This window comes from Rhipicephalus microplus, chromosome X, assembly GCF_043290135.1.
Source record: "Rhipicephalus microplus isolate Deutch F79 chromosome X, USDA_Rmic, whole genome shotgun sequence".
Taxonomy (NCBI): Eukaryota; Metazoa; Arthropoda; class Arachnida; order Ixodida; family Ixodidae; genus Rhipicephalus; species Rhipicephalus microplus.
In genome coordinates this window covers 383,367,968-383,381,149 of record NC_134710.1, presented here as the reverse complement: position 1 = coordinate 383,381,149, position 13,182 = coordinate 383,367,968, and the positions used below count along the sequence as shown (strand labels likewise).

Below are 13,182 nucleotides of genomic sequence, written 5' to 3'. Positions count from 1 at the left end.
TTTGAACACCTACTCTCAAATTTTCAACGCTAAATTCGGTGAGGAGACGCGATAAAATCAGCCTTCAATGCACCCCGGTCGCTCTAAAATAGCCCCAAAAGGACAAAATTTATTCGAACTTCCCGCGCGCGAGCCATGCGCCTTGCTGCAGACCGAGCGCAGTCATCTTGGGCTTGATTTGAAGCTGTTTTCTTTGTGCACAGTTTGCGCAATCTCAAAATGACGTCACTCAAGTGGAATGGCTGCCGTCGCGGGTTTTCTGAAGGCTGTTTCCAGATCGCCAATTGGCCCTCTCGCGGCGCGCTTTTCAAGCATGCCTTTCCGAGTCTCCCATTGACTGAAGTGACCGACGCGTCAGCTTTTTTTTGTGTGTGTGTGTTGCATTCACCGCCGTGGCTGCCCATTTGTGTGCGTCTGCTTTGTGATCGTGCATCTTCCTCGACGCACTGTGTTTCTGATTTGCACTGGTACTTTTTCACCGCCATCAAGATGCCTCGAGACTTTCGTATGAAACTATTGACGTGACGAGCTTTTGAAAGCCATAAAAAACAGCCTTAGAACAAGAAGCTGTCGGCCGCAAGTGCCCTTTGGCAGCTAGTGGCAGTCGCAGCCGGACCGGTTGGATCCGCTAAAAACTTCAACCGCACTGTCTACCAACAATGCCCTGGGACTAAGTTCGACGAGCGATGCACTTCAAATTGACACTACGTACTTTTCAACAGAGGAGCAGGCGCAGCAAGTTGAGAAATCGGTGCACACGAAGACTTTTTTGTCAGGAAAGTTGGCTACCCAGCTAAAGTTCGACCTCCTTGGAGTCAGTGCCTATAGCCTTTGCCATCAAATTTTCGACAGCCAACGAGCTCGGAGTCGACGCGAGCACTGATGACACTGTCATCGGTGAACAGCGACAGCATGACGTGTAGCTGAAATTGAGACAAACATCATCGCGGGCAAGCAGAATGCCATGCAAAAGAAAATAGGAGACTATTTTTGGGCTAACGTGTTGACCACTGAGGTAGTACCGGTCACATCGATTTTTTTATACATAAACGGCTCTTTTCAGAGCCACCTAAGCTATGTATTTACAAGATTGCAACAAGAATTTCGCACTACAGCAGTGACCTTCTGCGTCAGCAAAAAATACCAATAAAAACGGGGCATTTTTGCATGCACTCGTTTTTCCGGACAGATGCTTGATTTTTCTGACATTTTCATGGTCCCTTGAGGGTCCGAAACACAGCAACTTATTACCCCGGGCAGCATGCTGCCTTACAGCTAGTTTTTTTTAGCCCCATACCCTACGGTTTTTCCAGAACCCCTCAACAGGTTCTTATGGTGAGGTTCTGATAATGCTTCCCACATTGGAAATATTTTTAGACATGATCCTGAAGTTGAAATAAGGCACATTTTCTTTTATTTCGCAGGGGAATAAATGGGGAACACGAGTATAACATTTGTGGTAAAAGATCCTTATAGAATATTTTGCAGCGTATATCGAAATTTCAAATGCGATTTTCTCGGCTTCACATTTTTTGCCATCTTGACCAAACTTACGGAACTTTTCATCATGTTCTTGTGAAGCAATTTTTTCAAATTTTATATCGTTGAACTAGTAAGAAGCAGGACTGTGGAGCTATGCTTTTTTTGTGTGTGTGGCTAAGAGGGACATATGAAATGTTATGAACGATAACGTGAGCTAATAAAATTTCAAAATTGTGGAGGATCAATGAAAATGGGAATTTTTATATGATGATGTATCTCAGCAACAATATAAATATCATAGCTCCACATGGCAGGTCTTTGACTACAGCTGCATCTTAAACAGAACCCAAAATTATTGAGGTAAAGTGCCATAACACTTTCCTGTCTGCGCCTATACTCATCAACAGTATGCTGCCGATGGTTTGAATAAACATTTTCTCGTGTTCGAAGCACTTTGGGATGATTAGCGCCATTTGGTGCATAAAAGGCGAACTGTTTCTCTAGTTTCGCTTTTGTGTTTTTTTTTCCGCCACGGGAGAGACTTTTTAAAACGCCTTTTAGACGTCGCGCTCATTTTCGAAGGCATCAACTTCACAAGTAACTGCCCCTCGGGAACGGAAAATTTCAAGGAAGTCTAATCAGTCTCCATCAGAATTTTGCGACGGTGGTAGCAGCGAAGACTCGGGAGATGACTTTGATTCATGAGACTTTAGCACAGACGGTGAATGAGCGTCAAGTAGCCCTGAAACGTCGACATGTATCCACCAGTAATTCGGCTTTCTACTGCGAACCGTTTCATCGCGGTGGCGATCAGATGTAAAGACATCTGGCGTGTTCTAAAGGTCGCAGTTCTTATCTGCAGGGCGTAAACGTCGTTTGAACAGGATCACTTGTCAGCGGCGGCACAGATAGTGGAGTTTTGCGTGAGGAGACGGCCGGGTGTTGACCTCCGCATTGCGCTCTGCAGTGCCCCGTGGCGCTTCGGAAGAGCCACAATGGCTAATGCTTTTTTTTTTTGCGTAAAATTAACTTGTCCAGATAGAAAACTCGAATTTGCAGCAATGTTGTACATAGCTTCCTTCTTTGGAATGTATATTTGAAAATTTCTTTAGGTTGTGTCGGTGCAAAGCAGCACACAGGGTTTTACGGAGTTTTCACATTTTTTTAAAGATTTCCATCAAATATTTTTCTACAAAAAATATTCGGAAATGTTTGAAAATAATACCATTAGAAAGCACAATCCTTCTGCTACCAATTGATCTATACGTGATGATATAAAGCATATGGTGTAGCAGTAAAAAAAACTTTGTACTAGACCACCCAAAGACTGCTTATTTTCCTGCGACAGGAAAGCATTAATGACTCGTAAGAAATGACACAATTAGACTTCACTTATGCTCTCACAATTTGATAACTAGTTGGTGTACATTAAAACTAATTATATTTTTTTAAAAGAGGAGGAAGAAATACATACACGCATCTAATTTCATTACAGTATCTCCAATAATAAAAATTCATTTCAAGACCAACGTCTCTTCTAAAGTGCGCACATTAGTATTCAATATGACTCGAGGGTCTTTTTGCTGCGATTCTTTCAAGTTTAAAGGGCCCATAAACCACACAGAGGTTAAAATTAAGTTTGTGGTGACGAAACTGTGGATGAGTGTATGACGAACAGAGAGCCGTGAGAATTTTTCGAAAAGTGCAGTATAACGGAGTTAGACACGTTTGATCATCGAAACCGTGATGACCACACTTTTCACTCCCTCCTGCGCCTCCCTCCGCTCGTATCTTCTCCCACGCCGCTTTGCCTTCTCGCCGAGTGCCCCTCCCATTCCCCTCCCAATCTCCCGTGGCGTACATCAGCGCAGACGCACTGCCTGAAATAAGTCTACTTCCGGTTGCCGCAACTCCGGCCGTTGACTCCATTAGTTTTTGTGCTTGTTAGCGAACCGTGGCTGCTGTAATCATGCCAATATGGAACCTGCATTGTGCGCACGCTTTCAAAAGATTGCCAACGTGATGCACCCGTATGGGGATGTGCCGTGCCCCGCACATGTTACACACACAAGGGCAACACGTCGAACAACAATGAGCAGCACGAGCAGCTGCTTGCAGACTGACCGGAAGTCGTAGGCTCTTGCTCGACCAGTCACAGCATGTTTGGCATATTTGGCTTGGCGCGTAAGAGATGTGGCACGGGGCGTCATGCGGAGGCCCGGAAAGGAGGAGGAACTGTTTCTTGGAATTTGTGGCGCTGGCATGTGCAGAATCATTGATCGCGATGGCATTCTGCACATGATGCGCGCGTTTACTTGAAACGCTCGAAAAAATATCGGAGCTGGTTACAGGCCCTTTATCGCAAGCAGATTTGGTTTGTCTTGAAACATTCAGAGCAGATTTAGCCCTGTTCAAAGCACCTGTGAAGCTGCATTTATTCGATGTTGCAGTTTTTAAACACTCATCTAAATTGTGCAATAGCCTCATTATTGCAATAAAAATTATATGGAGACTCCCGACAAGTTTTTGCTGTTGTCATCATGTGTATAAATTCCGAATTGATAACACACATTCGCGCATCGCATGTTCTATCCGCTAGTAAAAGCGCGTGAGCAGAAGTGACAAAAGCGGCTGGAGCAGAGGTCATACAATCCAGCCCATCTCCGCCGCCCGGAGGGCGCGAGTTGTAGAATACGCAGGGGTGGAACAAGGTGCATGGGCTTAAGCAGTCCTGGGAGCACGAAAATGTGCTTTCTGTAGCAAGCTTGAAGCAGCCAGAAGGGCCTTTTCATGCAAGTATAAAGCAATGGGAACATTCAGAGCAGATGTAGCCCTGTTCAAAGCACTTCTGTAGCAACATTTGCTGCACTTTTCAAACAGAAAGCTAAATTTATAAATTGTGTAATAGCCTCATTATTGCGATAAAAATTATATGGACACTGCCAGCGAGTTTTTGCCATTGCCTTCATGCCCCGTATCAATACCATACCCTTGCGCATCGTATGTTGTATCCGTGGGTAATAGCGCAGAAGCAAGGGCGACGAACGCGGTTGAAGCAAAGATCACACAATCTAGCCGGCCCCTCTCCGGGACACTGAGGGTGCGTGCGATAACATCCGATACCCCCGTCCAGGAGGCCTGTAGTCAGTGATTGAAGCGACATTTTGTTTTTTGGAGCAGATTCTGAAGCAGAAAAAATGGTACTTTGGAGCAGGCTCAAGTGTCTTCAGAGAAGAAAAAAATGCTACAGCATAGTGTTCCTATTGGTGTTTTGGGAGCAGATGCACGTTCCTAATGACTAATAAATATTTATATTTATCTAATAATTATATTTATTGTTAAATATGCCATATGCTAGTATGCAGCTATTATGCAAGCCGTATAACAGCATCATTTGTGTAAATCATGAGGAGAGCGGGGAAGGGTCAAGGAAGCTGGCACTTTTCTTGTGTTCAGGCTAAGGAGAACAGCCCTTGCAAGTGTCCCCCTTGAGATTTAGCTTTAGCACATGATAACTGAGTCAACAGTTAAGTTTAGAGCAATCAACTTTTTAAAAGGCTTTTTATCTTTTACTGCGTACCTGTGTTAAATGCCCCTCAGCTGTGCGAGCTATGGAAATAAAAAAAAACTTGAAAAAAAAAAGAGTAAAGAGTAAATAGAACAATGCCATTGCTCGAGCTTGGACACCGTGCTCGTTTTTTTTTATTTGAAAGCATGATTTAATTCTTCTATAAATAAAAATACATCTCATATTAAAAATATTGTCACGAGGTTGTGATACACGCAGCACTTGAGAGGAAGCACGCAGGAGTCAGGGCAGTGTCAGGCGAACTGTTTATTGGGCGAACTTGTGCCCAGCAAAACAGGGCCAAACACAACTCACAGCAACAGCGGCGTGAACAGTCGTCGGCCGACGGAAAAAAAAAAAAAAAAGACCCCCAGTGGCGCACTGCGCCGGCTTTTTATACACGCGTCGTAACGCGTTCCAGAGTGGCATACAAGATAAACGCGGCCTGCGTTGCGCTTAACAGAAAGTGATAGCGGCTTCCTTCGTAAACCAAAAGAACCGCACGTGTCAATATGAATTAGACACCATGGCTTCATATATGTCAACCCTTGAGATTTTTCTCGATTTACGTCACTGAGTAGCATACTAGGATGATAGTGAATGTAAATGTCCCCCTTGAGATTTAGCAATGCATTTACATTCAAGTCAATCAGCCAGGACTTCTGACACGATACCATGCAGCTCGTCAAGTGCTACATACGCATTAAGGAAGGCGTCTCAGTCTTCAAGACTCATCTCGACTTCAGCCGCACCTGCAAAGAACAGAAAGTCGTTCCTCAGAGCCTGCGCCTAAAACGACCTGTCTCGACCCCTGAAGGCGTAGAAGTCGTCACGAGAGCCGAACAATGACTGATCAATGGCCGTCTTCATGAAATTAACGCCTCTCTACGGAAAAAGAATTGGACCTGTTCTTCACCAAGGGTCAACTTGAGCACCGCATCCCTGAGTTGATGTCTGCGGTTGACGCGTTCGCGGATTCCGTTGCAGCATCGACAGCAAAAAAGCACCGGACCACTCAGGATAAGAAACTCTTCCGTGCTGGATTCCGTGCCGACCGGTTGTGCCCTCGCGATCTCCGACGACAATGCAGCTCTGGCCAACTGCGTTGGTCCTACGCCACCTCCAGACGCCGGTCCCCTACGACGACAGTGTAGCTCTAGCCAAGTGGATTAGCCCTACACCATCTCCTGTCGCCGACAACCTCTCACCAGTGGTGCTCCGTCCTCGGACTCCTGCAACCATGTCCATCTTTCCTGTCTTCTCCTTACTTCCGTCGCTCCCTGTCCCTGCGCCTCGCTCTGTCCTTCCTCTCTCTCTATCTACCTTTTAATCCTATCCTTTTATTCCCTTCTCTATTCCCATCCCTCATGAGCTACTGTTGAGGTGTCCTCCCCCTGAGAGACAGTTACAGGGCTCACTTTTCTCTTCTTTTCATTTATAATCACTTCCGCCTACCTGTTGGACCGGAGTTCCACCCAAAGCATCCAGAATTCCAGGTTTGTCACCAATCTTTCATCTCGTTCACTCACTGATCGGGAAACTCCTGTTCTGGCAAAGGGACGCGGCTATAACATGTCAACGACGCCCCGTCTACCGAAACTTGTCGCGGCTGTACAGGAAGCCGTCCAGAGCGTGAGGACGGGCGTCAGAGAAGAAATTAGGCTGAAATAAATTGGGATCATTTCGAAATTACTGTTACAAAGGAAAAGGAACTTGACCACAGAGGAGAACAAGGCACTTCGGAAACTCCGACGGGATCGGAGCATTGTCATCTTGCCCGCCCACAAGGGCAATTCAATGGTGGTGTTGGATGGTGGAAACTACAATCGGAAGCTTTCAGCTCTTCTAGAAGGGGACGCATACACGCAGCTAGTGAAGGACCCAACAAAGCAAACCCAGACACAGCTAAACAAGCTACTCGCGGAAATTTTCAAGCATTACCCAATCTCAGAACACTTTATTTGTGACTGATCTGCTATAAATACACACAGAGTTTCTATGGACTACTAAAAAATTCACAAGCCTGACGTCCCACTCCGACCAATTGTAGAGTTCAATTCCTCCTCACGCCGAGCCCTTTCAAATTTTCTACACTGAATCTTCGCCCCCCTAGCCCGGAAGTCACCAACTCATGTTCATGACTCCAGCTACTTCATGCAGCTAGCGTCGGATGTGAGCATTGACAATGACGAGAGCCTGGTCTCATTTGACGTCGTTTCATTGTTCACCAATGAGCCAGTGCCCTTAGCTGTCTCCTCTGCCCGTTCCGCACTTGAGGGGGACTGCAGGCCTGAGTGAAAGGACTCCTTTGGCGGTTGACGAGCTCTGCCATCTACTGGAGTTCTGCCTGTCCAGTATGCACTTCTCCTACGAAGGAACTATATTCAGGCAGAACAGTGGAACTGCGATGGGAGCTTCCATCTCAGTCACGATGGCAAACCTGACCATGGAGTACATAGAAGAGAAAGCACTCGGCTCCTTCTCGCCGTGACCCAAGCTTTTTCTCCGTTATATGGACGATTGCTTTTGCGTCATGAAGACGTCTGAAGTTGAAAACTTTAGACAGCACCTAAATTCCGAGCACCCAGCCATACAATTCACGCCCGCGTATGAAAGCGATCACTGCCTGCCCTTTCTCGACGTCCAGGTGGCAAGAAAGCGCAACGGCCTGGAGTTCTCCGTTCATAGGAAGCCAACGCACACTGGCCGCTACCTTTAATTCGATTCTTCCCACCCCGCCTGCCACAAGGCCTCGGTTGTGACCACGCTACTCGAGAGAGCTAGGAACTTATGCTCTAATGACACCGAGCGAAAGAAAGAGGAGGCTCGCGTAATTGCTCACCTCAGAAAAAAACGGATACCCAAAAAACTTCATTCGAGCCGCCACCCACCGCACAGAGCAATAGAGGATACAAAAACCCAAATCAACATTAATTAACAGCCCCCCCCCCCCCCCCCCCGAAACGAGTACCAGTTCCATACGTTCAGAGAACCAGTGAGATGTTAGCGCGGATCTTCAAGAAGGAAGGGGTTCGCATCGCACACGTGCCTTCGTGTACGTTGGGCCGCTTCCTTCCCCACCCGAAAGACCGGCCAACAATGGACAGGACCTCCGGTGTCGTTTACAAAATTCCGTGCGCCGAGTGCCCCTCTTCGTATATTGGCGAGACGAAAAACCTACCGGAACGACTCGAGCAACCCGCCAATGATGTGCGGAAGCTCCATAAAAAGCACAGCGCAGTCGTCGAACATGTTGAGGCGTTGGATCACCGGATAAATTCCGAAGCGACGGCCATCCTTGAAAGCGAGCCGAACTCGAGGAGAAGGTTATTACTCGAGTCGTGGCACATACAGAGGACAGCCAGTAACATCAACCGCTCTCTCGGAACTCTTCCCCCGGTGTATACACACATACTGCGCTCCATGGCAAAACGAGAGAGAGGGAGGGTCATTATCCAGCCCGCGAGTGCTTTGAAGACGCCGCTGCTATGTAGCTCCGCAGTGACCCCCGAGGATGGAACCAAGTTGGTTTCAAAACGTCGGATTTCTGCAAAACTTTTGGTTGAAGTCTAAATCATCTCCTAGGTTGATAGTGTATACAGTTTGCTTCTGATTTCGCTTAGGCTCATGGGATGGTCCCATGGTTCAACTACATTCGTTTTAGTTTGCCAACACCATCTTGGAGCAGGTTTGGAGCAGTGACTAGCAAGTATTGCACTTTCGAGCAGCATTTCTCATTTGGAACAGCTAGAAGCAATTGAAGCAACACTTCCATCTCTGCCTGTAGTTGAAGCTGAGAGGAAGGGCTCCACTTGTCTTTGAAGAGCATTAAAAAAAAACGGGGAAGGGGGGGGGGGGGGGGTGTCGCTCAAGCAACAGATATGAACTTAAATGCTCGGGACGTGGTTGTGATCGCTGGGGCACACGCTATCTCTGAAGTCATCAGCGGGTGGCTCGCATACACTTCTACAGTCGAACTCCGCTACAACGAACACCATTTCAATGAAATTTACGCTACAACGAAAAATTCCCGACTCCCCCCAGCAGTCCATAGGAGTCAATGCATAAATATTGTCACCACAATAAACACTTTTTCTTTGGACGTCCCGCTTCAACGAAAATTTGCGATGCAATTCCAGGCTCAGATACTTATTGCTTTGCAGTAAACCCAATCTTTAACATTTTGATGCATTCTCAGAGCCTGAAAGTGCGTCAACGAAACCTAAAACATGTGTTGGCACCACCAGAAATCACCGCTATTCTGCCGCTGTTCAGCAAGCATGGGCACCACCATTGCTCGATAGCGATGGCAATAAGACTGCCACTGGCTTGCTTTAGAGCCGCAGACGAACTGAAGCTGAAGCTCAGTTTATAGTTTTCTTCACATAGCTGCTGGGTGCAACCGCGGAACATACCTTATCGATTCCGATGCTCATCATTATGTTCGCGCTTGGCCAGTGTGGTAACGAAACAGAGCGGCTGTTCATCCGCATTATCAACAAAATCCGCTAGCCGCAAGTGATGGATGATAAAAATGGCATATTATAATGCAAAAGTCGCCGCTCCACGATACCCTGTTCCATCTCGGCATTGTCAGATACCGTATTTACTCGTATAATCCTCGCACTTTTTTGGCGGACAACTGATGCAAAGTTGGGGGGTGCGAGAATTACTCGGGAAAAAGTTTACACGAAAACGTACAGAGCGAAAAAGAAAAAGAAGTGGCTGCAAATCAGGATTCTCACACCAGCAACTAATAGAAAGCTTTGAGAAGTACTACTTAAAACTTACCTCAAAAATAAAAGCAGAAGTTCAATACAAGGCAAGATTTATTTGAGACACAAAAAGTGCGAGCAAATAGCCGAAAATTAGAATACCATACGTAAAGCTTGCGGGCGCTGAGGGCGTAGCGGTAGCGTTCCTCACTCAACAGGAGCCCTCAAAAGGTAAGAGTAGGATGTTAGTAATGGGTTGATGGCTATTCAACAGAATCGTCCGCAGTTTCCTTCTGAAGAAATAAAGTTTACCATCAATCTCAGTCTTATGCACACGGCAGGTCCAACGCGTCTTGGTGGCTTTCAGCTGTCATCACCAGTAGCGAAAACAAAACTCGTAGGCTCTGAAGGGCGGCGGCCCTGTTGCCGTTGTTTAGTACATGATCAATCACTTTCAACTTGAAAGCAGCCGTGTAGCTTCAGTATCGCCCCATAACGTGACAGGATTACTGACACAACATACAAAACATGTCGCAACGCACACTTGCCGATTTGGCTTGGCTTTAATTGAATTGAATCTCAATGCAATAGTACGCTTGATGCTTAAGAGATGGTGCACGCTATCATCATCAACGGCTGGGAAGAGCAGACGACATTATTGCGGCAATTTTTTGGGGTGCGATAATTACTCGAGGGGAAAAAACGTATTTTTGTTGGGCGATGTGGGGGGTGCGAAAATTATGCGAATGCGAGGATTATGCGAGTAAATACGGTACACTTTGACGGCGGACAGCTGCTGGTGTTAACATGTTAAGGGGAGATGCGAATCGAAAAACGCGAGTTCTTTTTCCGAAATTACCGATTTTTTTATTTCCGCCTGTTTTGATAAGATTAGTACCTCTACTGATATGAAAAAAAAAAAAAACACGTCGAAACTTGACTGGAAATGCTTTAAAATTACATCTAAAGAGCACAAGGTGCCTGTTAAAAGGTCCAAAATGTGCAGTCCTCGAGCACCTTGCCGACGATAATGCGCCGCATGAGCTGAAGAGTCAAGCCTCACTCTTCAAATAACAACACTTTCCCTCGCTAATGTAGCGCAAGAAGTAATAAAAAGATGCACACTTCTGCTTGTTTTTCCGCAAGAAATAATAGAAAACATACACGCTTCTGCCCGTTTTTCGGGCGCCGCGACTGGCTTATCGCGTGGTACGAATCGGGGACCGCCATTGGCCGCTGCGCGCCTGTATGTGCTGTGCAGCCTATTTGCAGGGTCCATGTCTTGTCAAGCAGCGCAGCTGAACAATGCTTTTCTCGTGTAATTATCTCCGTTATGAATGAAAAAAGCCATTGCTCGCAAGTGAAAGCCGTTTTGCGGCGCGCTCTGTAGGAATAGGCTAGGAGCAGCTGGTCCGACTTGCGGCAGTTGTTGGCTTGCAAAAGCCAATGCATCAAAAGTCATTCACACCCGTCAGCCGAAAAGTTCCTGATGCGGCAATGAATCACGTCAGCGTCAATCTTGCGAGGTCCAAAGAGCTTGCAGTGAGGGAACTTAGCGGGGACGACATTGCCATTATGTACAATGGTATATGGCACAAACATGGCCGCAAAATGGCATGACACTGGACTTAGCTTGGATTTCGCAGTCCTGTCGAACTGCTTCCTAGCCTGCACTTGGCACAAGGCTTTGCCAGATGAACCGGAAGTTTGGCAAGTGTTTCATGGCCCTTTCTGTGAGCGAAATGTCTGTGAGGAGTCAGCTCGAAAAAGCTAAGAGGGACAAACTCATGGTGCTAGCATATTTTAGTAACAGTGGCTACTACAAGAAGGATTGTTCTTTTTGATGTGCAAATTTCAACAGATTTAATGATATCTTTCATAAATAAAAACTCAACTTTAACTTCAAAACTAATAATGCCATTTTTTTTCAATGTGCCCTTACTTTTTTGGGAACTTCTAGTGCTCAAATCTGCATGAAACTTTGCCTGAATTTTTTCTAAAGTATGATAAATACAATTATCTAGTTTGAAATTTCAATATTTTATTGTATAATGAAAAAATTGTATGTAAACCTTTACTAGTGTAGGTGAAATACTGACTTTTTTCGTCTATTATTTTTTCACGCCTATTACATATTTTGTGCTTTCTAATTAGTTATTTGCATTCAACACTTTATTTAAAACATCAGGAACTATGAATGGTAAAAAATTACGGAAGTTTCAATGAAAAGAGAGCGGGCAAAAAGGTCTTCACTGTCATGTTGCAGGGCTAAAAGTATGCAACTTGCAAGAAAACTAAATATATATAATTGAAATCAGCATAAAAAGTTCCATAAACAGCTGAAGCTACATTGCTCCAGGGTGAATATTAAGAAAAAAGTGTCTTTGAGTAGTATATCCCCTTAATGCAACAGTTTGGTTCTTTCACGAAGGCAGTTTTAAGCATTGTTTCAGCGTGATTTTTACCATGGCCTCGCTATGCATAGGTGAGAATCACGCCTTGACGCTGCTGGGAAAAAATAGGAAGCAGCCAACACTTCTTGAATTTTGAGAATAAAAGTTCCTTTGTTTTGCTAGCTCAGATCAGTTATATATTTTTTTTTTCAATTTCACTACAAAATTTTTTCTTGAACGAAATTTTTTACGCGCTCCGTCAGTTTCGTTGTAGCGGGGTTCGACTGTACAACCTGAACTCTCATCGCGAAGAGACTTTGCGATGAAAAGTGTAGCTCTCCTTGAAGTGGCTGTGTTCTCGTACACCAACATTTTGGACAGTTACACGAGATTGCAGTTAGCTGCCAGCCTCATTTCGTATAAACACGACCGCCTGGATCGGCGCGCATGGTGGTGTTCCTTTGGCCGTCTTATTCGAACAGAGGAGGTGAAATCGCAAAAGGGGGCGTGATCGCTCCATTCGCCGTATAACGGCGCACGCCTACTACCAATCTTTTCTTTTGCTGTCTATGCGGAATGGTTTTGCAGAGCTTGGAGATGTTGCTTTTTATAGAAACCTCAGACCGCAGGTTAGCTGTGCACCTCATCTTTCTTAGCCCCCCAAACCGCCTCAAATAAAACAAACAGAAAAATTGATGGGGAATGGCCCTATATTCCTCTTCTTTGTGCCCCAGCTCCTGTCGTGATGATAGTGACCGAAGTGAAGAGATCTGTGAGTCAGTTTGGTGCCTTCCTCTACAGCACATGAGTAGAAAGTACAAAGGAGAGCGAACTCAACTGATTGATTTATTTAATTTTTTTTATTGACCGCTTCCAGAAGAGCAAAACGATCTGATGGATAGCTCAGCTGCACCGTGGAGGTTGGCAGAGATCCCTTGGGGTATTGACAACCTCAATGCACAAGCTTACTTTACTCACAGACAACTTGTTTCGGCAATGAAGGGAAAGCTACGGGAGTGGAGTT

General features: G+C 45.6%; 1 protein-coding gene across 2 annotated transcripts in view; it reads right to left on the bottom strand.

The window, feature by feature from the left end:
* The window catches only part of LOC119161035 (uncharacterized), a 119,215-nt gene that overhangs the window by 7,703 nt on the left and 98,330 nt on the right, over positions 1 to 13,182 (bottom strand). The window lies entirely within an intron of this gene.